This window comes from Talpa occidentalis, unplaced genomic scaffold (genome assembly GCF_014898055.3).
Source record: "Talpa occidentalis isolate TD23 unplaced genomic scaffold, MPIMG_talOcc4v2.1 talOcc4.8, whole genome shotgun sequence".
Lineage (NCBI taxonomy): Eukaryota > Metazoa > Chordata > Mammalia > Eulipotyphla > Talpidae > Talpa > Talpa occidentalis.
Window position 1 is genome coordinate 110,308,007 of NW_023605194.1, and position 21,388 is coordinate 110,329,394.

The window sequence follows — 21,388 nt, forward strand, 5'->3', positions numbered from 1 at the left end:
TAAAAAAAGAATTGGGAATGAGCCAGCTATGTGGATGTCTGGGTGAAAAGTGAGGGGTATTCCTGACAAGTGCAAAGGCCCTGAGGCAAGAGATGGGCTGAGCTTCAGGAAGAACAGGAAGAAGACCAGCTGCCTGGAGCAGATGAGCAAAAGGGAAAACAGGAGATCAGAATGGTGGAGGGGACAGGGCCTTCCTGTAAATCATGGAAAGTATTTTGGCTTTTGTTTTACAAAAATGCCCATCAACCCTGGAAACAAATAATAAATTTGTATTATTTTACTTCTTACAGATTAAAGATGTGCTTGGTAACTTTATATATTAGCCTACGTTTTCAGATTCTGTGAACACCCTGAAAATATCCACGAGATCATTTGGAGGGACAACTGGATGACACCCCCCACATGTCTCATCCTTCCACAATCAGCCAAGAAGTTCCAGGTGAAGGCAAAGGAATTAGACAGTAAGGAGAAATGGCACGCACTTTTGCAAGTCTCTGTGTGAAAAGCCCTCAATGAAATCATCCCATTGGTCAAGTCAAGCCAATACCTGACACCAGTATAAAGTCCTGAGACCAATTATAAGGGTACAGCTATATGAGGGGGTGAAGAGAGGGAGCCAATAAAGAGCGCATCTTCTCCTCGGGGGAGAGCCACTGTGCCTTCCGGACCCCACGCTGGAGAGCCAGTCCCCTAGAAAACATACTTTTTTTTTTTGAAGATTTATTTATTTATGCATACAGGAGCTGGGGTACAGGCCTGAGATGCAGGGGGTGAGAGGAGGCCAGATCCTGAGAAAATAAGAAAAAGTTTTCAGCCAGAAAAAAATGTTTACTTAGAAGCGGAGAAAAATAGCCATCACATACACATGAGAGTAGATAACTATAAATGTGTACTATCAGAATCTAGAAATTAGTAAACAGGTTATTATAGGTTATTATAAAATGTTCTGAAACTCTACAACAACTTTACATAGGTGTTTTTTTTAATTGTCTAACTGGGAATGAAGGTTGTAATCAGAGGTTCAGAGAATACATCAACCCTGACCTGAATTCAATATGAGAAAAATACTCCAGACCAAATCGAACAATACATACATCACCACAGAGGCCTCTGGAGGGGTGTCACATAAAATGCCCACACAGAACACACAGAGTTGCATTCAGAAGATTGATGGAAACAGAAGTCTCTAGAATACAGATCCTCCCATTGTCCAGACATTCTGGAGCGACTTCTGACTGAATTGGTTCGCGAGAGAGAGACCCCATCCCTTGGGCTATGAGACTTTTTATTGCATTTTTAGGGAAGCATCAGCCCCTCTGCCCCACCTCTGGGTACCAGAGACCACCCCACCGCTGGGTATGTTCAGGGTGTGGGCTGCAACCGCAATATCACAGGACAGAAACTTGACTCTAGTCTATCATCTGGGCTCAGCCTTGTCCCTCATGTCCTGACAGGAAACAGGGAGTGAAGTCCAGGCCTTGAACGATATGATGGCAGGGGGTGGGGTGAGTTAGTTATAGGAATTAGCACCTTAACATTCACAGTTGAGGGGGTGCCAACCCATTCCCTGATGTGAAGGGGGGTCTGTCCAACATTTGACATTGGCCAGTGCCTATATGCCCTGGGCTGTATTCGGTTTCCATGGAATGGTGCAGAAAGTCAACTCTTTTTCTCAAAGACCATCCTGAAAGAGTCAGTCTTGTACAGGTGGACCCTAGTCTTTTAGTGCCTAGCCCAAAATTCTGATCTCCCAGTTTGGCCTCTAGACTTCATGCTTCACTTTGTCAACAATCTGTTTCAATCCTTGCCTTTGTAGGTGACACCAGAGGTGATTAGGAATGACCTAACGTGAACCCCAGAGTGCACGTAAGGTGGACTCAAAATAGACAGAGGAGACCATTTGTGAGAACAGCCAAGAGTACACATTATCCAGCCTGGATATGAAGCAAGGTAAGCGTCTATGACTGCAGTTCAGCGCCTGGAGAAAAGGCTAAATAAGACCTGGCCCTCAAGTCTTTTCCGGTGACAAGGTAGCGTGCATTTGCTAGAGAGAGGAAGAGCCGTCCTGCAGGGCTCAGTTACTAATCTAGCTTTCCTGTCTCTCATCTGTCATTGCCTGCTGGCTCATAGCTAGAGTGAAACTCCATTATGCCCCAGGGAGAGAACTGCAGTCTCCTCCTGAGCCGGGAGGAGATAGTTACATGCTCTATGCGAAGACAGAGTCCATAGTCTCAAGTTCTCCACAATAAATGTTGTCATCATCTAATCAAGCAAAGCATAAGAATCTTGACCAATCAGGAATAATTGGTTGAGGAAAAGAGAATTGTGGAATGAGTGGTGAAGAAGTATATATAAAAAAGGTATATAAATATTTCAGTTGTGTACATATATATATACAGCAGATTTCTTTTTCTTTCAAGTTTTTTTTTTTTCCTTTCTCTTTCCCACTATGTTGAAAGAGAGTTGGTATGCTCAATCGTACAGCTGAGTTCACAAGTCACCAGAATTGTGTGTCACCTGGAGAAGCTGGAGATGGATACATGGGCAAATAGGACTCTGGGTGTCCCCTTGCTGAGATGTTTGGCATCTTTGTGTGCAGTATGAGTAGTTGCTTCAGGTAGGCAGAATCACGGAGGGCTCTCACGATGGTCTGAAGGTCAGAATTAGCAAGAAGGCTAGACTCTTGATTTTAGGCCTTTGGGTGTTATTGTCAACACAATAAGAAGATTTATGGAAGCAGAAGTCTCTAGAATACAGATCCTCCCATTGTCCAGACATTCTGGAGCGACTTCTGACTGAATCGGTGCATGAGAGAGGGACCCCATCCCTTGGGCTATGAGACTTTTTATTGCATTCTTAGGGAAGCATCAACCCCTCTGCCCCACCTCTGGGTACCAGCAGACCACCCCACCATTGGGTATGATTAGGGTGTGGAACCTAGCTATGTTTCATCAAGGTCTGCTCTGTAACAAAAGGAAGAATAATAGCTGTCTCATGGAGTTGTGAAAATTAAATGAGACAATATATGTGAAGAGCTGAGTATACTGCCTGGTACATAGCACATGTTAGCCTGTGACCTGTACCCCAGTGACCCAGTTCCATGCTTGGTAAGGCACCCACTATTAGCACTTTCCAGGGAGACCATCCAAAGCTATGTCAGATGTATACAAACAAGAAAGTGTGAATAGGGTCACTTCCTTTTACACAGATCGGAGTGCTAGCGTGCTAAATGCACTGTTTTTTGCTGCATTTGCTACTTTGGCTTCACAGTGTATATCATTCCATACCAATATGGCATCACTTCCTGCACTTGAAGCTTTGTCTCCAGGCTTTTGAGAAAGACACCATAATTTGTTTTCTTTAATGGCAAAGCATGGCAGGGGGTGGGGTAAGGAAAGGCATAGCACTTACATTTTATTTTAACCAGTGAAACTTAGGTAGTTTCCAGGTTTCTGCTACTACAAATAACATTACAATAAATAACCTCGTGTGTGCATTATTTAGCATATATGCATAAGCTATATGTATCTGTAGGATAAATTCTGTGTATCTGTAGGATAAATTTCCAGAAGAAGACTTGCTGGGTCAAAGAGTAGGTGTAATTATAATTAAGGTGATTATCTGCAAATTGCTCCCCATAGAGGTTATGCCACTTTACATACCAATTAACAGGGTGTCTGGACATTTAAAACTCCATTTTCAGAGCTAGTAACAGACCAAAGGTTCAGCTGGCTCCACAGTCCCTGAGTCCATCTTCACATACTTTGAACTTCTTGTCCTTTTTTTAGCAATATGCTCCAGGAAGAAACTATATCTCAGAGCGATTTCTTTTTGTCTCCATGGTGACACTTACCTACTTAGAAACCTCAAGTTATTGTTCCTAGGTTACAACAGGGAAAACTCTGCATTTTAAACATTCTGCCCACTCCATGTTTTAAATAGGGAAGAGATAAGAAAAATCCACATAGGAAAACAGCGGCACACACGCTGCTTCATAAGCCTGGGAATTGTTCAATTTGGGCATTTTCTTAGTGTGTATTTAGGGGCATCATTTCCTGCTCTCTGAAGCTTTGCCTTCGGGTTTTTGAGAAAGAAACCCCAGTTTGTTTTCTTTACTGGCAGAACATGAAGGGGGGGGGCAGAGTAGAGGAGGGGCAGTTATGGGCTTGCGCTTAATCCTCAGCCCGTCCAAGCAGGGACTTTTGTTATTTTCTGGCGTGACGCTGGATGACTTCAATGCATTTAAATTTCTTTCTGGGTATCAAGAACAGGGTTTTCCTAGGACAAAAATGTGTCTTCTGGTCTAGTTTTCTTTTACATTTCAACAGTCATCAGAAAAAAAGAATTCAACTGAGCTGTTGGCAAACCTCACAGGATAGAATAAATACATATCCTTAGTGTTACTAGTTGCAGGGAGGGAGATATCCCTTTCAGATGCCCTACCAACACACCAGAGAAGGGTCTGACTGTGTTCTTGACACCAGGAATCCATGCATAAAAATCCACCCATTTGCAGAAAAGATTTGATTAACTATGAAAACATGTGTTTGCAACACTGAGCCGTTCACTTAAAAATGGGCCTATCTGAGATTAACTGTCTTTCACACGTGGGTAAAAGCACAGGAGGGTACAGCAAGGCCTCACTTAATGTCAACAATAGGTTCTTGGAAACTGAGACTAAGTGAAGCAAAATGCGTAATGAAACCAGTGTTATCTTAGGCTTAATAGATAACACGAGGGGTAAGTTCCTACAGAATGTTTTTGATCATAAAAACATCACCAAATTTATAAAGACCCAACATGCTTCTAATATTCAAGTGACGTTTGTGTTCATTTATTCATTCATTCACTCATTTTCCAATCTACTTATTACAGGTCAGGATCATGGTGGCCAGAGCCTTGCCCAGCAGCCCAGGGCACAGGTGGGGCCCCACTCCGGACAGGCCACCCTTCCACCGCAGACACCGCACACCCCCGCCCACATGTGCTCATGTTGGAACCATTGAGGCATGTCAACGAGCCTCACATGCACATCTTTGGGAAGTGGGGCGAAATCAGGGTCCCTAGAGAAAACCCAGACAGCCATGGGGACACTAGCAAGCTCCGCACAGACAGTGGCCCCCAGGAGGAGCTGATTTTTTTTCTCATTAACATTATAATGAAATGAATCTAAACGAAATTGGAGACTTGCTCCTGTTTAAAACAAAAAGCTTAAGCATTCCCTAGAACCTCCTATCATAAAGTTGATTATAAATTTAAGTTCAACATTAAGTGAGGTCTGATTTAATTTGTCCATCTTTATGATGTTTTCCAGAGTGCAGATTTTTTTTTAAGATTTATCTATTTTAACATACAAGAGTGGGGTACAGGCCAGAGATGCGGGGGGTTAGAGGATTCACAGAGACAGAGCGGGGAACAGAACAGGCAGACTGACTGAAATATACTGCTGAGGGGAGCAGCGGGCGAGGCAGGAGAGGTCTGTGCGCCATGTGGGTTGCTCCCTGGCCAGCCGGGGATCGAACTCATGCTGCAGAGGCTGCGGATTGCTTCACAGTGCGGTGCTTAACCCCTTGCACCACCAGGGAGGCCCCAGAGTGTAGAATTTTATCCTTGCTGCTTCTGTATGGTACAAAATAAGTCTCTGAATTCTGGATAACTTGCAATTTCAGTTATAAGACAGAAAACTATAAACAAAACAGTCTAATATGTGATGGTAACTCAAATAAGTAATTTTCCATACTTGGGGACAAAAACTATAATATGACAAATGTTTTGCTTGTCAACACTCTATTTTGACATCTTAAACAGAGCTACTGAAGCATTTTCTGACCGCAAATAGTCAATAGGGTCCCGCCAATCTTTTGAAGCTTCTCTTCAGGAACAGATGCACAGTTGAAATGTGAACTACAGCAAATGAATTGCAGTTATGTTATTTGCATCAATAATAGTCCTTTAAGAAAATGAACAATAAAAACTGCAGCAAGAACGTTTTTATGGATAATTGCTCAATGTGGCTCAGGATCAAGATAATTAGGCAGTTCAACTAATAAAAAAGTCTTTAAGAGTAAAAGTAATTTTGGCTTAAGACCTAAAATCTGATAACTCTGCTCCCAAAGATGTGACAATGATAGAGGAAATGCCGAGCTGTATCTCTTAATCAGTATAGAATCTTAAGCTGATATAAAAATGGAAATGTTCTTTTCTCTATCAGATAAAATTTAAATGAAAATATCAAGACAATTTGGTCAGGGACTATTAAGACAAGACCGCACCCCTGGTTTACTTGTATATCTGTTTTATAAGGTTTTTTTTTGAAGATTTATTTATGTATACAAGAATCGGGGTATGGGCTAGAGGTGTGGGGGGTGAGAGGATTCACCAGAGACAGAGTGGGGAGCAGAACAGGCGGGTCTACTGAAATCCACTGCTGAGGGGAGCAGCTGGCGAGGCAGGGGAGGTCTGCGCCATGTGGGTTGCTCCCTTGCCGGGGATCGAACTCGTGGTACAGTGGCTGCGGATAGCTTCATAGGTTGTATCTTAACCCTTTGTACCACCAGGGAGGCCCCTTTAGGGTTTTGTTTTTGTTTTTTTTTTTAGAGACTAAAACTAGATTTAAATGGTCACTGTTTTTATTTGTAGGTAGAGTCCAGGGCTTCTCTCTCAACAGCAAATCAAGTCACAACACAGGCAAATCAACTGAGGGGCCACATTCCTGACACCCCACTGTGTGCACCCCATACCACAGGCAAGTGGAATGCCTGTGGAAGGATGCCCATCTTGAGTTGTTGCAGAAGTTTTAAAGAAAAAGTAAGTGGTATTTAAGATGTCCACTCTTGCTGGGAATATAGACTGGTCCATCCCTGTGGAAAACAATATGGAGATTTCTCAAAATATTAAAAACCGATCCACCATATGACCAGCAATCCCACCTCTAGGCATACACCTGAAGAATGCAAAACACTCCTTGGAAGAGATTAGAGAAATCTGAGGAACAGGTCGTGGGAACCTCCAACCTATGGCCAGTTGGTCAGAAGCAACGGTAGCAGCCTGGGCTTGTGGCCAGCCTCTGAGGTGGGAGGCGGTTGGAAGACTGAGTCCTTAGCCTGTAGGATCTGATATCTCTCCAGGAAGGTAACATCAGGATTGAGGTGAAGTCAGCTGCACCATGCTATAGTTTGAGGTGGCTCCTTGGGGAAGGGAAGGCTCAGCAGTCACACCCCCATTGGGCTTTAGCTCACAGGACATTAGGTATTTTAATAGGAGAGATTTTATACAGAGAATTGTTTGCTCCAGTGTGGCAGGTCTGAACTAACCCAAAGGAAACAGCAGAAGCCACAGATACAACTAGGTCTGGAGAAACCAGAGGGAAGATATTGGGACCATCACATACCTCTGTGGAGAAAGGACCCCTCCGGAGCAGGGGATCAGGCTTGGGAGAAATGCATGTTAACTAGCTCTCTCTGAGGAGGCCATGAATTTAGGGGTGCTGAAAGAGATTGGGCCAATGTAAGAACAGCAAAAAATCCTCAAAGAAATTTCGTCCTCCTCCTGACTTCGAATATTGCTCCAGTGCCTCCTAGTGGCAGAATCTAACAACAGCTGACAGGAGTCTGAGAAATGTAATTTGCAAAGTCCAAGTTCCAGCGCGAAATCGAGACACTATAAAAGGGAAGATTTGGGACTGACGGTCCATAGGTGCATATCCAGCTCAATAAGCTAGCTAAAAGGCACATTTTTCCAATTGTTTCCTTCTTTTTGGTCTTGTCTTTTCGTATTTTCATAAGAGAAAAAGTGGGCATGTTGCAGAGAGAAGGAAATACGGCTTTTTCTTAGTTTAGCATCCTTACTATATGCTAGTTGCCTGAGGTGCTTCTTAGCAAGAGTTACATCATTGAGTGAAATCTTTTTTTTTTTTTTTTTAAATTGCAGCTTGGTACCTCTTAATGCAATTTTTTTTTTTTAATAGAGGCATGCTTTATTTATTTGTTTGCTGGTTTGTTTGTTTTGTTTATACATGCACTGGGTACAGTCAGAAGCGCGGGAGGGTGAGAGAATTCACCAGAGCCAGAGCGGGGAGCAGAGCAGGCAGAAGGACCGAAGTACACTGCTGAGGGGAGCAGCGGGCGGCAGGGGGGGTCTGCGCGCCATGTGGGACCCTCCTCCGGTGGCCGGAGAGCAGCGGGGGATCGAACCGGCGCCACAGAGGCCGCGGGCAGCTTCGCAACCCAGCGCTCAACCGCTGCGCCACCGGGGAGGCCCCATTGAGTGAAATCTTTGAACCCAGCCATTCGTCAGCTGAGAGGCTGGGTACCTGCCAGCACCCTAGCCACAGCTGCCAGAATGTAAAGGGCCTGGAGCCTCCTTTTGTGGCGGGCTGGCCAGTAGGCCCTCACTGTCAGGCTCAGTCACTCCACTTCTCTGCATAAGTTCCCACTTTTATGACTTTCCCCCGTGTTTATATCACAGACCCAGTCTCTGTCAAACCTCTCCCCCATGCCTTCTGCCCTATACCATTTTTAGATAGTTACACAGATTCTTCCTTCTTTTTCTTTTTTTCAAAGATTTATTTATTTATGCATACAAGAACTGGGGTACAGGGAGTGAGAGGATTCACCAGAGACAGAGTGGGGAGCAGAACATGCGAATTGACTAAAATACACTGTTGAGGGGAGCAGTGGGCGAGACAGGAGAGGGCTGCTGCGTCATGTGGGTCACCTCCCTGGCCAGGGATCGAACTCATGCTGCAGTGGCTGGGGATAGCTTCATAGTGTGGCGACTTAACCCCTTGCGCAGATCTTGATGGCCCATTACAGCCCAGGCTTAGGTTACTAGTGTCTATGACACTAGTGATCAGTCTTGACACAGGTAAGGGGAAAAGCATTCTGTTCCCAGGAGTGGCAAGGAAGTGCATACTTCTCTTGATTGTGTTTATTACCAAGGAAATGGAAAGAAAACATATTAGAACAAGTAGAAAGTTCATATCCTGCTTCATTTTTCACATTCCACTGGTATTTTTTGCCTTGTCATTCTACTCTCTATTTTCACATCTAGGATTATCTAGGAATAAATATGTTATTATTAAAGCTATGGATATTTATCTTAGAAGAATAATATCAAGTGGAATTACATTGTGAAACTAAACTGTCTAAACATTTTCCTTTTTACTAATAGAGGAAAATGCAACCAACATTAATTGAATTGTTGAAAGCATAGCAGATTTGGGTACAAGAAAAATTTATTCACTTTATAAAACTACATCTTGTGGACCTGAAGCTAGTAATAAAATGTACTCATTTTTTGCTCTTCAGTTTAATACTTATACTTCATTCTATTTTTTTTAATGACAGCTCTTTTAGGTGCAATTCACATAGTATAAAACTCACCATTTTAAAGTACATAAATTTGTGGGTTTTAGGAATAGAGCTATGCAACAATTATCCTCATCTAATTATAGAACATTTCATCTCCCCTCAAAATCATCACTATTAACTATCACTCCTTATTCCATCCACCCCAAAGCCCCTAGCAACCATAAATATACTTTCTGTCACTTTGGATTTACCTGTTCAGAACATTTCATGTAAATGGAATCCGACCTGTGGACTTTAGTGACATGCTTTTAGGCTCTCTTCATTGCGAATAAATGCTTTCAAGGTTCATTCACTTGGCAGCGTGTAGCAGAACCTCTCTCATTTTTAATCCTGAATGATAACACATTAAGAGGATAATACCCTATCCCATATGGTAGCTACCTATTCACCAGTTGATAGACATTTGGATTGTTTCTACTTCTGTGACTACCATGAATAATGTTGTTGTGGACAAGTTGTTGCGTGGACATATGTTTTTTAAATTTTCTTAAATATGTAGCTTAGGGTAGAATGGCTGAATCATATGGCAACTCTGTTTAATGTTTTGAGAATCTGACATATTGTTTTCCTAAAGTGGCTTCATCATCTCACAATCTCTTCACAAAGTGAGGATTCCTCTTTCCCCACATCCTCACCAAATCTTGCTATTGTCTGTCCTTTTGACCTTAACCATCCTAGAGGATAGGAAGTGGTATCTCTGGCTTTGATTTACATGTCCAAGATGAAGAATGAACATCTTTTCTTGTACTAGTTGACCATTTGTTTATCTTTTTGGAGAAACTAGAGATTGTGTTGAATCTGTTGATCAACTTGTGGAATATTTTATCATTTAAAATCTTGACAGTATTAAGTCTTCTGATCCATAAACATATGATGTCTTTCCACATATTTACATCTTTAATTTCTCAACATTTTGTAGTTTTCAGTACACAAGTCTTGAACTTCTTTTGCTGATTTATTCCAAAGATTTCACTCTTTTTTGATGCCATTGTAAACAGAATTGTTTTCTTAATGTCATTTTTAGATTGTTCACTGCTAGTGTGTAAAAATATAATTGATTTTTGCACTGTTTTTATATCCTGCAACCTTGCTGCACTTGTTAATTCTTCTTGATTCTAATCGATTCCATTTTATTTTGTTGGTGTGTATGTATTCTGGCATGTATCTCCTACATGTATTTCCTTCATGTTTAGAAAAGCTGCAGCTGTATTGTCAACTTTTGTTTAAAGTCCTGCTCCTCTTATCGTACTGCTATATTGCATTACCTGTGAATTAGGTCACAGCAAAGATTTGCTGAAAAAAAAACCATCAAATATGAGTATACTCACACATGTAGATTAACAAACAGATCGATGAGATTAACAAAAGTATTGAGGCAGTTTCTCAAAATTATCATGTTTATGAAGAAGGATTTTTGTGTGCATCAGTTTGTGGGTGTCCATTGCCACATGGTGAAAAAGAGGCGCAGGGCGTAATGTCAGACTGGAGATGACAGGAAGAAATGATAGATAATTATGCAGAGGTGGAGATTAGACAATCTCCACTGCAGCAGTGGCATCAGAATCAGGGAACTCTAGACTTATTTGGTGGCTCAAGCTGAAAAAAAAAATCTATAAAAATTAAAACTTTGGGTTGTTCTGTATTTATTTACTTATTTATTTTAAAGATTTATTTATTTATTTATACAAGCACTGGGTACAGTCAGAAGCATGGGAGGGTGAAAGAATTCACCAGAGCCAGAGCGGGGAGCAGAGCAGGCAGAAGGACCGAAGGACACTGCTGAGGGGAGCAGCGGGCGGCAGGAGAGGTCTGCGCGCCATGTGGGACCCTCGTATGGCAGCCGGGGATCGAACCGGTGCTGCAGAGGCTGCGGGCAGCTTCACAGTCCAGCGCTCAACCGCTGCGCCACCGGGGAGGCCCTCTGTATTATTTTTTAGCTAAGACTTTAGATTTCTCTTACTGAGATGACCTTTGAGGCTAAGCTGCTGGCTGTTTTTATCCCTCCTTAGTATCATTGGTGCCAAAAGAATGAAACTGAGTGGCACAGCAGATGGGGACTATTTTTTGATCAAAGCCTGGAGAAGGGTGAACTCTTGCTCGAAAGACACCTATCCCCCAGCAAGGGGATGCAGAGTCCCTGACAGGGAAGAGCTACACGCCCTGGGGCAGGGGCCCAGTGGTCATGCACAAGTGACTTTTTCTTGCACTAGCACCTTTGCTCAAGTCTCTTTTTGCACATGACACCCCGTTATCATCTTGGCATGGCTGTTCTGTCCGGTCCTGAGGTTACTAGCATTCCGCAATGGCTCCTGTAAGTACCTTAGTGTACAGGGCATGATCACTGTAGCCTTCTCCTTGCCTGCTGACAAATCAACCAAAATCCAGACACAATATTTGAAGCAATGGTTTCAGGACACTGCACGTTAGACAACAAGGGATAATGATCACTGGGAGACGGGAAGGAGATGATGTGACTGCTGTGACCACCCTGGGTTAATGTCTTGGGAGAGGTTTCAACCCATGACACCGGGGAGGAGGACCCAGGCAGTCCAGGGAATCTGTGAGTTAAGGAGACGAGGCAGAGAGACTGGGGCGCCCAAGGCTGCTACAATTCACTGGACAACGACAAGAGGCTTGCACAGAGAAGGAACCCTGGTAGAACTGCAGCGTTCCGTCTTACTGAGCAAGTATGGGAGGAAACTACCAAAGCTCAAGGAAAAGACTATCTGGAAAGATCATCAAGAATAATGACTGGTGTAGACCCGGGCCAAGAATAGTGCAGCTTCCCATCAGCCAAACTGGAAAAGCTCATAATTCAGGAGGCATTGGGCAGGATACTCAGAAAGGTCTTTTTTTTTTTTTTTTTAATAGTCTGGGGTCTTTCATTGTTTACTTTTCACACCTATCATGCTATGAACGCATAGAGGATGGGATCCAGCAGCTTCTCTCCGTGGGTTCTCCCACATTGAGCTGCTCTGGGGTACTGGGGGGTGGGGGGACAGGCTGGCACTTGAGTGGAACCCCAGACCTTTCTCTTTGGCTTTCTTTGTTTCCTGATCATTCCTTTCACATGTTTCAGAAAGCGATCTTGGCTCTTGGAGTGCTAAATATGCTCAATAAGAACTTTAATTCTCTGGGCAAGAATCCTGCCCTTGTTTGTTTACAACAATGTCAAGTGCATGCTGGGTGACAGTATGGATTCTTCCAGCGTTGCCGTGGAAACATGTCTGGGGTGTTCCTCTTTGTACAGTGCTCATTTCCTTGACATGGATACCACCACCATTGGTGTAGATTCACATGTCCGTGGCTCAAGGAGCACCTCCATGTTTTCTAAAAGGCCCAAAGAATGCACGGCGGAGCCTCTCCTCCCTCCCTTTCTGTTGGTGGTTTTGGCCACTTACTGGAAGATGGAGGTTCCAACCAGAAGGCCTCAGGAAGGTGTGCCTGGTAGTGGAGATAAATTATTACTAGGCTAAATGCTACTCTGGTCCCACCCAACAAAAGCAAAACTTTGAAAAGTTGAATAAATATTTAACCAAAGAGATATAAATAATATAAAATAATGCTCAAGGATGCTCAGCATCATTTGTCATTGCAAATGAATAAGCATAATGAGATGCCGCTTGCATCCCTATTGGAATGGTGTGAACATGTTGTAACATATTCTGGAGACCCTCACCCCAGGACGCAAAAGAGCAAAGTCATCTTTACAGACTTAATGTCTTAATGTCTGACAGGCTCCATCCTGTGGCCAATGCAGGAATCTGCTTCCTGAGGGTAAAGCCAGTCTTCTCAACCCCACTGAGGACCAAGCAGCAGATAAAGATTTAACAGTGGGTACTCAGCCTTTGATCTCCCGCAAGGCGCTTTTCAGAAAGGAAATGACTGCGCTCCTCTTGCATCAGCATATCTTTCGGTCCAGACAGTTTAGAACTACAACCCCCACCAACCCATCAAGAATAATTGCATTCTTAAAAAAAAAAAAAAAAGACATATCTAAAACTAAAAAAAATTAATTAAATTAAAAAGAATAATTGCATTCTTAATGCCAAGGAGTCACTGTTTCTAAATATATAAACACAATCCAAACCTGGGTTTATTGGAACAGCAATCACAGAGTAAAATCTGTCAGACTGTTTCCCCGGTTCCTATCATCACTTTGATTATTGAATAAGCTCTTTGTGTAACTATCATTGAGGTTTTTTATTAATTTTTTTTTATTTTTTTACATCTTTGTTCATTTTTAAACCATATTTGCTTCCCCCCACCCCCTCAGGTGTGGTCCCCATAGAGTTTCCTTCCCCAATGCACCTGTGCACCATCACCTCAGTCCCCTGTGTGCCTCCCTCTCCCGCCTCCTCCCCTGCAGGATGTCCCTGATTTATAATTGTCCATTTTTGCTTTGTTGTGTTTTGTTCTGTTATTACTTTTTTACACTGATGTCTTATTGGGTTCCCCTATATTCCTGCTATAAGTGAAACCATCCGATATTTTTCTTTTTCCTTCTGGCTTATTTCACTGAGCATAATTCCTTCTAGCTCCATCCACGATGCTGTGAATGGCATGAGTTTATCTTTTCTGAGTAAGATTCCAGTGTGTACATGTACCACATCTTCTTGATCCAGTCATCTATTTTTGGGCATTTGGGTTGTTTTCAGGTTTTACCTATTGTAAATAGTGCTGCAATACTATCACTGAGATTTTAACAATGTCAGAGATTTTAGTCAGAGAGTTAGCCAGTCAACAATAGCTAAAACAATATTTGATCACACCCAGTGTTGATGAGGACGCTGGAGGAACCATAACTTCCATGTGCTGCTGATGGCAGTGAAAATGATAGAACCCACTTAGAAACGGTTTGGCTGTCTGATGCAGAGAGCAATTCTCACGTGTTTTTTTTCCCCCCACATCAAGAAGCAGCTAGCTCCCTACAATTCGATTCTGACATGATCTACCTGGAGGTTAAGGGTTTGTTGCTACGAGACTCTTCCCCACTAACCTTCTCCCTTGAGACACAATTACAAGACCAGTTGTCACCTGTGCTTCTAACTGACCAACTACAAACTGCAGGTTCCCATGAACCCCTCTCCGGGTTCTGTTAGTTTGCTAGAGGGGCTCATGGAACTTAGAGAAACATTTTCCTCACTAGATTATGCTCATTATAAAAGGATTTAACTCATGGGCCTCCCCTGGTGGTGCAGGCGGTTGAGCACAGTGCTCTGAGGCTATCGCAGCCTCTGCAGCACGGGTTCAATCCTGGCTGGCCAGAGAGCTACCCACATGGCATAGCAGACCTCTCCTGTCTCACCCGCTGCTCCCCTCAGCAGTGCATTTCAGTCAGTCTGTCTGTTCTGTTCCCCGCTCACCTTCCCACACATCTGGCCTGTACCCCATCTCTTGTATGCATGAATAAATAAATCTTTAAAAAAAAAGGGTTTAACTCAGGAGCAGGCAGAGAGCTGAGATACTTAGGGAAGACACAGGAAAAGGGCAGAGCTTCCAGGCTCCCGAGCATAACGCTCCTGAAATGCTCACCAGCACTGCAGGGGAGGGGGGTGGGGGCAGTGTCTCCCCGGTGGTGCAGCGGGTTGAGCTCCGCACTGCAGAAGCTGTCCACAGCTTCTGCAGCGCAGGTTCAATCCCCGGCCTGCCGGCGAGAATCCCAGATGGTGAGGCAGACCTCTCCTGTTGTGCCCACTGCTCCCCTCAGCAGTGTATTTCATTCAGTCTGACTGTTCTGTTCCCTGCTCTGTCTATGGTGAGAGTCCTCTCACCCCCTGCACGTCTGGCCTGTACCCCAGCTCTTGTGTGCATAAATAAATAAATCTTAAAAAAAAGAACCACAAATATTGTGAAGAGTTTGCACATGAGACACATCAGCTATTATTCTTATATATTTTATTCTTTCACCCCCCATTTCACTTTATACTAAATTATAAATAAGGTTCTTTTTCTGAATGACATTTCCTAAAATATAAGATGGGATCATGCCAATCTTTTCCTACTTTGCCTGAGCATCTAAACAATCTCATTTTCAAAAAGTTGATTTTTATCAAATTATTTTGACTACACTCTCATAAGCAGATGAATCTCTCTCTCTCTCTCTCTCTCTCGCTCTCTCTCACACACACACACACAAACACACACACACACTAATCTTTGCACAGTATCAATTTATTTGCAGTTCATCAAAATAATAAGTGGGTGATGACCATTGACAGGTTTAAATCAGCCAAACTGATCATCAGAGCGCGTGGGCTGGGAGCACAGGAATCCACACAATAAGCAATCTGTCTGTAACAAAAAACCTCAATGCATCTGTTAGCCCAACTTCTCAAATATCAACAGGCAGAGCTAATTATTACTGAACTAAAGTCCAAGCAGATGAGGATGCTAGTCTGGCCAGGACCGAGGTATTTTTTTGGCTCAAACCTCTAATGTTCAGGTGAACACAGGTGGAGGCCTATTATGTTCAAGCCCCGTGGGCTGCGTCTGGCATCAGAGGAGCAGAGTGCTAAGTAGCTAACGCCTGGATAGGGTGGCAGCGTCCAGCGAACTTAATCCTGTAGAGACACGTCCACAGTTTGCTTGGTGTCCAGCTTTCATTTTTATTATTTTTTGGTTTAAGAGTTTCCCTGCCTAGGATCAGTGTGTCTGGTTCAGATAAAGTTGGAGAGGCTCACCTGGGGGTGTTTCTTCGGGGCACTACCCTTGTCACTGTGTCCATGAATCCACGTGGGTGCTGTCTAATTTACGCCCCAAGGTGGGTCTGTGATTTGATATTGGTGGTTCTATTGTATATTTGATGTAAATTACTTCACTCACAGCATATTAAATGCATAATTATTTGTACAATAGGATGCTTTCATCATGTACTTCCCTAATTGTTTTTACCTACACTTCCCTAATTGTTTTTACCTACTCCACAGAGAACGGATGGCGATGATCAAACAAAAATAAGAGCACTCTACCAGGTAGATTTACCATTGTCATCTAATGAGAGTTTATCTTTTTTTTTTTGAGGTATTATTTTTATTTTTTTTTAAGATTTATTTATTTTTATACAACAGGTAGGGTATAGGCCAGAGGAGTGCAAGGGTGAGAGGATTCACCAGAGACAGAGCGGGGAGCAGAACGGGCAGAGCTACTGAAATACACCGCTGAGGGGTGCAGCGGGTGAGACAGGAGAGGTCTCCTGAGCCATGTGGGTTTCTCTCTGGCAGGCTGGGGATGGAACTCATGCTGCAGAGGCTGCGGATTGTTTCATAGCGCGGTGCTTAGCCCCTTGTGCCACCAGAGAGTCCCACACATTTTTAATTTTAGAAACACTTAGTTTTAGGTTGAAACACCCAGTATGGAGTTGGAGATAGGAGATTAAACTTTGGAGACGCTTTAAGGTTGAAGGTCAAGCCTTGGGAAACCCTTACATTTAGAAGGTCGGGGTTGTAGGGAGGGGGTGGGCAGAGAAAGGAGTCACTAAAGGAGAAATAACCAAAATATTGAGATGTTTCTTCTTATGCAGGTACAGAGAATTTCAAAAGGAGGATGTGTCAGAGTAGCAGTTAAAGGAGAGTGTGGATTGGTGAAGAAGAAAGTCATTGCTTAAAACAACAGAAGGAAACCTTGGAGGATGTCCTCTGACATTTGGGATTCCCGAATTTTCAGGGAAATACTTTCCTGAACAATCATGTTCTGCTCAACTCAGGAAGTAGTTCTTATATATTTTATATCTATCTAATATTGGGGAAAATATGCTAGAATACATAGACTAAATAGTTGGTTAATTAAGATTATTTTTCTCTCCCAAAACAGCCTTGGGGATTTTGAGGCATGAAGCATTCCCAGGCCTTGTTTGCTTTACACCCTTGCTCTGTTATCTCTTAAAGTGCCATGTGTGTATGACCAGAGCCAATTTAGTTTCAACCAGGAAAGGCAGTGGAGGGCAGGCTTCCTCTGGAAGGAGATGACCTGGAGGTTAACCTCATTCATTCTGCTCATATCCTATTGGCCTAAAATAATCACACGGTCACATTTAGTTCCTAGATAGGTTGAGAAATGTGTTCCAAAGCTGGGTGGCCCTCTTCCCCTAATTAAAATGGGAAGTGGAGGACAGTAATCTCTAGCATATAGGACCTGAAAGAAATAGGTCTTTCTGCATAAAACTGGTTTTTTTTTTTTTTTGGTAGTATTCAACTACTTAAATTTTTATAGAACACAAACCAAAATCCTACATGGCAATAAAAGCCAGACATTCTTGGGTTACTCTATTTTTGTAAAGGATTTTATAAATTAAAAAAAAATTCAGTTATTGGTTAGTTTACTAGAGATCTAGTGAAGTCAAAAGACTGTTTAATTAGTATGTTCATGAATTATTGAAATACATTGTCTGCCTCATAAAGAGACACAATGGAGTATTAGATCTGCCTCACTTATCTATTGCTGTGTAACACATTATTCCAACATTTGAAGCCTAACAACAAACATCTGTTATCTCACACCTTCTAAGGTCAAGAATCTCAGAGGCCCTCAAGCTTAGAGCTGAGCAGGTGGTTCTGGCGGAGCGTTTGGAGGTTGCAAACATGGTTTCAGCCAGGGCTGCAGTCATCTGAAAGCTTGACTGGGTTGGAGGATTTGCCTCAAAGCTGACTCACGTTGCTATTGACAGGAAGGTTGGTTTCTTCTCCAGTGAGCCTATGTAGGTGTGCTCACAACATGAAACAAGAGATCTCACCACAGTGAGTTACGACGAGAGAGTTTAAGAAAGCATCTGAAATGCTGACAGCATCTCATAACCTCATCTCAGAGGACATAATGTCCCTCCTATGTGTCACTCGGACCAACCTTGCTACAAGATGGGGGTGATCATAGGAAAGTGAGAATACCTGGGGGAAGGGACCATGGGGGCCATCTTGGAGACCACAATACCTAACCTTGGATTGGAAAAAAGTCTCCAGAAAAATCTATCAAGGGGTTAAGGGGCAAGGGGTTAAGACCCAGCACTATGAAGCTATCTGCAGCCACTGCAGCATGAATTTGATCCCGGGCGAGGGAGCTACCCACATGGCACAACAGACCTCTCCTGTCTCGCCTGCTGCTCCCCTCAGCAGTGTATTTCAGTCCGTCTGCCTGTTCTGCTCCCCACTCTGCCTCTAGTGAATCTTCTTACCACCCCCCGCCATACCACTGGCCTGTACCCCAGTTCTTGTATGCATAGATAAATCTTTAAAAAAAAATTTCCATCCAGTATTTTGTCAGGATAAACAAAGAAGACTTGAGATATTGACTGTGGACAAGAAAAATAAAGTTGATTGACACATTTGCGTAAGATGAATTTGGTTAATTTCATTAGGTTTTCAAGAACATTGACCTTTCAGATTGCATTTGATTCAAATGTCTGTTTAAAAAGTACTTCGCTTTTGCTAGTCAGAAATGGTGACCCAAGAGTGAACATTTTCAATTAGATGTGGCTTCTCGAAAAGTTTCAGAAGTTAAGATGAACAAGTACAGATCCATTGAAAGTACCTGAGTTTCTGTAGGTTTGATCCAGTTTAAAGTCATAGGATCTTCTGACATGGCCTGAGCAGGGAGCTATATTTGGGGATTTGGCACACAGAGGGTCTGTCTTGGATTAGATCTCAAAATACCTAAAATATTTCCTTAAACAGGCCCGGGTCAGCTACAACAGGTGTTATACTTCTAATTTTGGAACAAGAAGCAGCCTGTTTAGAGCAATGCTATTTTGCACTCATTCAACAGGAGTGAGGACAGTAAATAACTTTGCCAAGATATCATTGTAGAAAAGACCAGAAGTGTGTTATTTTCCTAATACTTGTGACAAGCTACATTTTTACAAGATAGCATGGGATTTTGATGAATTCTGATAAAGGCCTTTTTTTTTTTGCATTTAATATCCATTTTAAAAATGATTGAAATTGACCTCTTATTGTCAGCTTCTCCACCAGAACATCTATTTAAATGATCCCGTCCATTCTTATTTTGATTATACTATTATCAGTGATTAAATTTTTGCAATGGAAAATAAAGATATTGTAGAACTAATGATGTATTTGTTTTCCTTTTCTTTTTAAATTTTTTTTTTAAAAAGGGATTTATTTATTTATGCATTCAAGAACTGGGGTGTACGCCAGAGGTGGTGGTGGTGGTGAGAGGATTCACCAGAGTGGGGAGCAGAACAGGTGGATCTACAGAAATACACTGATGAGGGGAGCAGCAGGCGAGGCAGGAGAGATCTGCTGTGCCATGTGGGTTTAAAAGGAAACTACAATTTAAAAAAAAGGCAAGTCAAGTTGTAAGTAGTCCATATTTTTTCTTGGAGGGGTGAATGAGAAATAGACACAATGTAGAAGAAGTATTTAAAGAAAAGCAAAAGGTTTGCCCTTTAAATAAATTTTTCAGAAGTCACTCCCGAGTGTTTATTTCCCTACATGTAAAATTTACGTGGGTCCAGATCATTCTTCCCTTTAGGTCTCAGTAACGTTTGTATTCTCTAAAAACCGCACAATTGAATATAGAATCTAGAAACATGAATCAATCTAGAACACGCAGCTAATTTACTGCTTGCACCGAAAGCGCAAGGGAAAGCCAATTTCTACAATAGACTCTTCAGTCCTTTTACGCTGGACTCACCATCTACCTAGCCTGCCCGGGTCCCATTCCAGTTAGACGAGTCGTCTACACCCGCAATAACCCACTTTCCCCTTCTTCCCTCTCCCCACCCCTGGTCTCCAGGCCGCAGGACACTCGGTGGCCAGCCGTGTGTTCACCACCCAGGACACCAGGGGCGACCGCCTTCAAGCCGGGCATCAGTCCGCCGGCTCCGTCCCCGCTTCTCGGCCCCCCGCCGCCAGCCCGGGAGGGTGGGGAGCCGACGCGGCGCCTCAGGCCAGGCCAGCAGGTTACCTGGCAACCAAGGTGGCCTTTTTAAGGGGGAAAAAAACCCAACAAACCGAACACCAGAACCCCCTCCGCGCAGGGCCCTCTCTGCGGGCGCGCGGCCGCCGGGGGCGCGGCGCCGAGCGGGCCCAGCCCGGTCCACACCGGCGGGCCGGTCCGCGGCTCCAGAAGCTTCGCCAATTAGCTGTTTGCGGCTCAAGCCGTTAAAGCCTCCGCCCTGGAAACGCCAGCGGGGCGGCGGGGGGAGGGGGCGACAGGTGCGCCCTCAGTTAGGAAATACACAAAGGGCCGCCCCAGCGCCGCCGTGTCCCTGGCAACTCCGCGCTCGCCGGGCGCGCGCGCCTCCCGCGGGCAGGGCAGGGGCGGCGGGCGGCGCGCGTCGGCTGAGGGGGCGCCCCGGCCTGCTCCGGCCGCGGGCCCGGGGAGCGCGGAGCCGGCGGCGCCCGCGCCCGCGCAGTAGGGACTTGTAGTCCGCGGCCCGCGGCACCTCCCCCGGGTAGGCCGGGCCGCGCGCGCCGCCCGCCGCCGCCGGCCCACTTCCTGCCGCGGCGCGGACTACACCTCCCGCCGTCCTCTCCGCGCTCGGCCGCGAGGAAAGCCCAGTGCGGGCGGCCGGGGTGCTGCCCTCCGCCGGCTCCCGGCCTCTCCCCGCCCCTCGGCGCCCTCCGGCGAGGCGGGGAAGCGAGCGGCCGCGGCGGTCTCGGGCGGCTGGGCGCGACGCGGGGGGCGGGGGCCGCAGGCCGCGCTTCACCTCAGCCGGCCTCGGCCCGGGCGGGGACCCGGAAACTCGTGGGGCGGCGACTCGGGGCCCAGCTCCTGCGGGGGCGCGGCGGGGGCTGCCGCGCGCCGGCCTTTCGTTTCCGCCCCGCGGCCCCGGCGCGTGCCCCGGGCGGCGGCCGCGTGCGCGCAGCCATGCACTAGGCCGGGCCCCCTATGCACGCGGGGAGCGCGGGCCGCCGCTTCGGGCCGCCGCCGCCGCCGCCTGCCGCCCGCCCGGCCCACGCCGGGCCGCCGCCCGCCCCGGGCCGGGGCGCCGAGGAGCCGGCGGCGCCGCCATGTGGGGCTAGCCCGCGCCGCGCCGGCCGTGCAGCGGGACCGGCAAC

At 44.9% G+C, this 21,388-nt stretch overlaps 1 long non-coding RNA gene across 3 annotated transcripts; it reads left to right on the top strand.

Annotated features, from left to right (window-relative positions):
• The first annotated feature begins 320 nt into the window (after positions 1–320).
• Positions 321–17,228, top strand: LOC119233686 (uncharacterized). Of its 3 annotated transcripts, none has more exons than XR_005122438.1 (5): positions 321–439; positions 1,817–1,950; positions 6,640–6,807; positions 16,301–16,345; positions 16,894–17,228. It is a non-coding gene; the product is annotated as an uncharacterized LOC119233686 (long non-coding RNA). The 3 variants fall into 3 exon arrangements; XR_008549794.1 differs by having other exon boundaries at positions 424–461; XR_005122437.1 differs by lacking the exon at positions 321–439 and adding an exon at positions 1,240–1,356.
• The last annotated feature ends 4,160 nt before the right edge of the window (positions 17,229–21,388 follow it).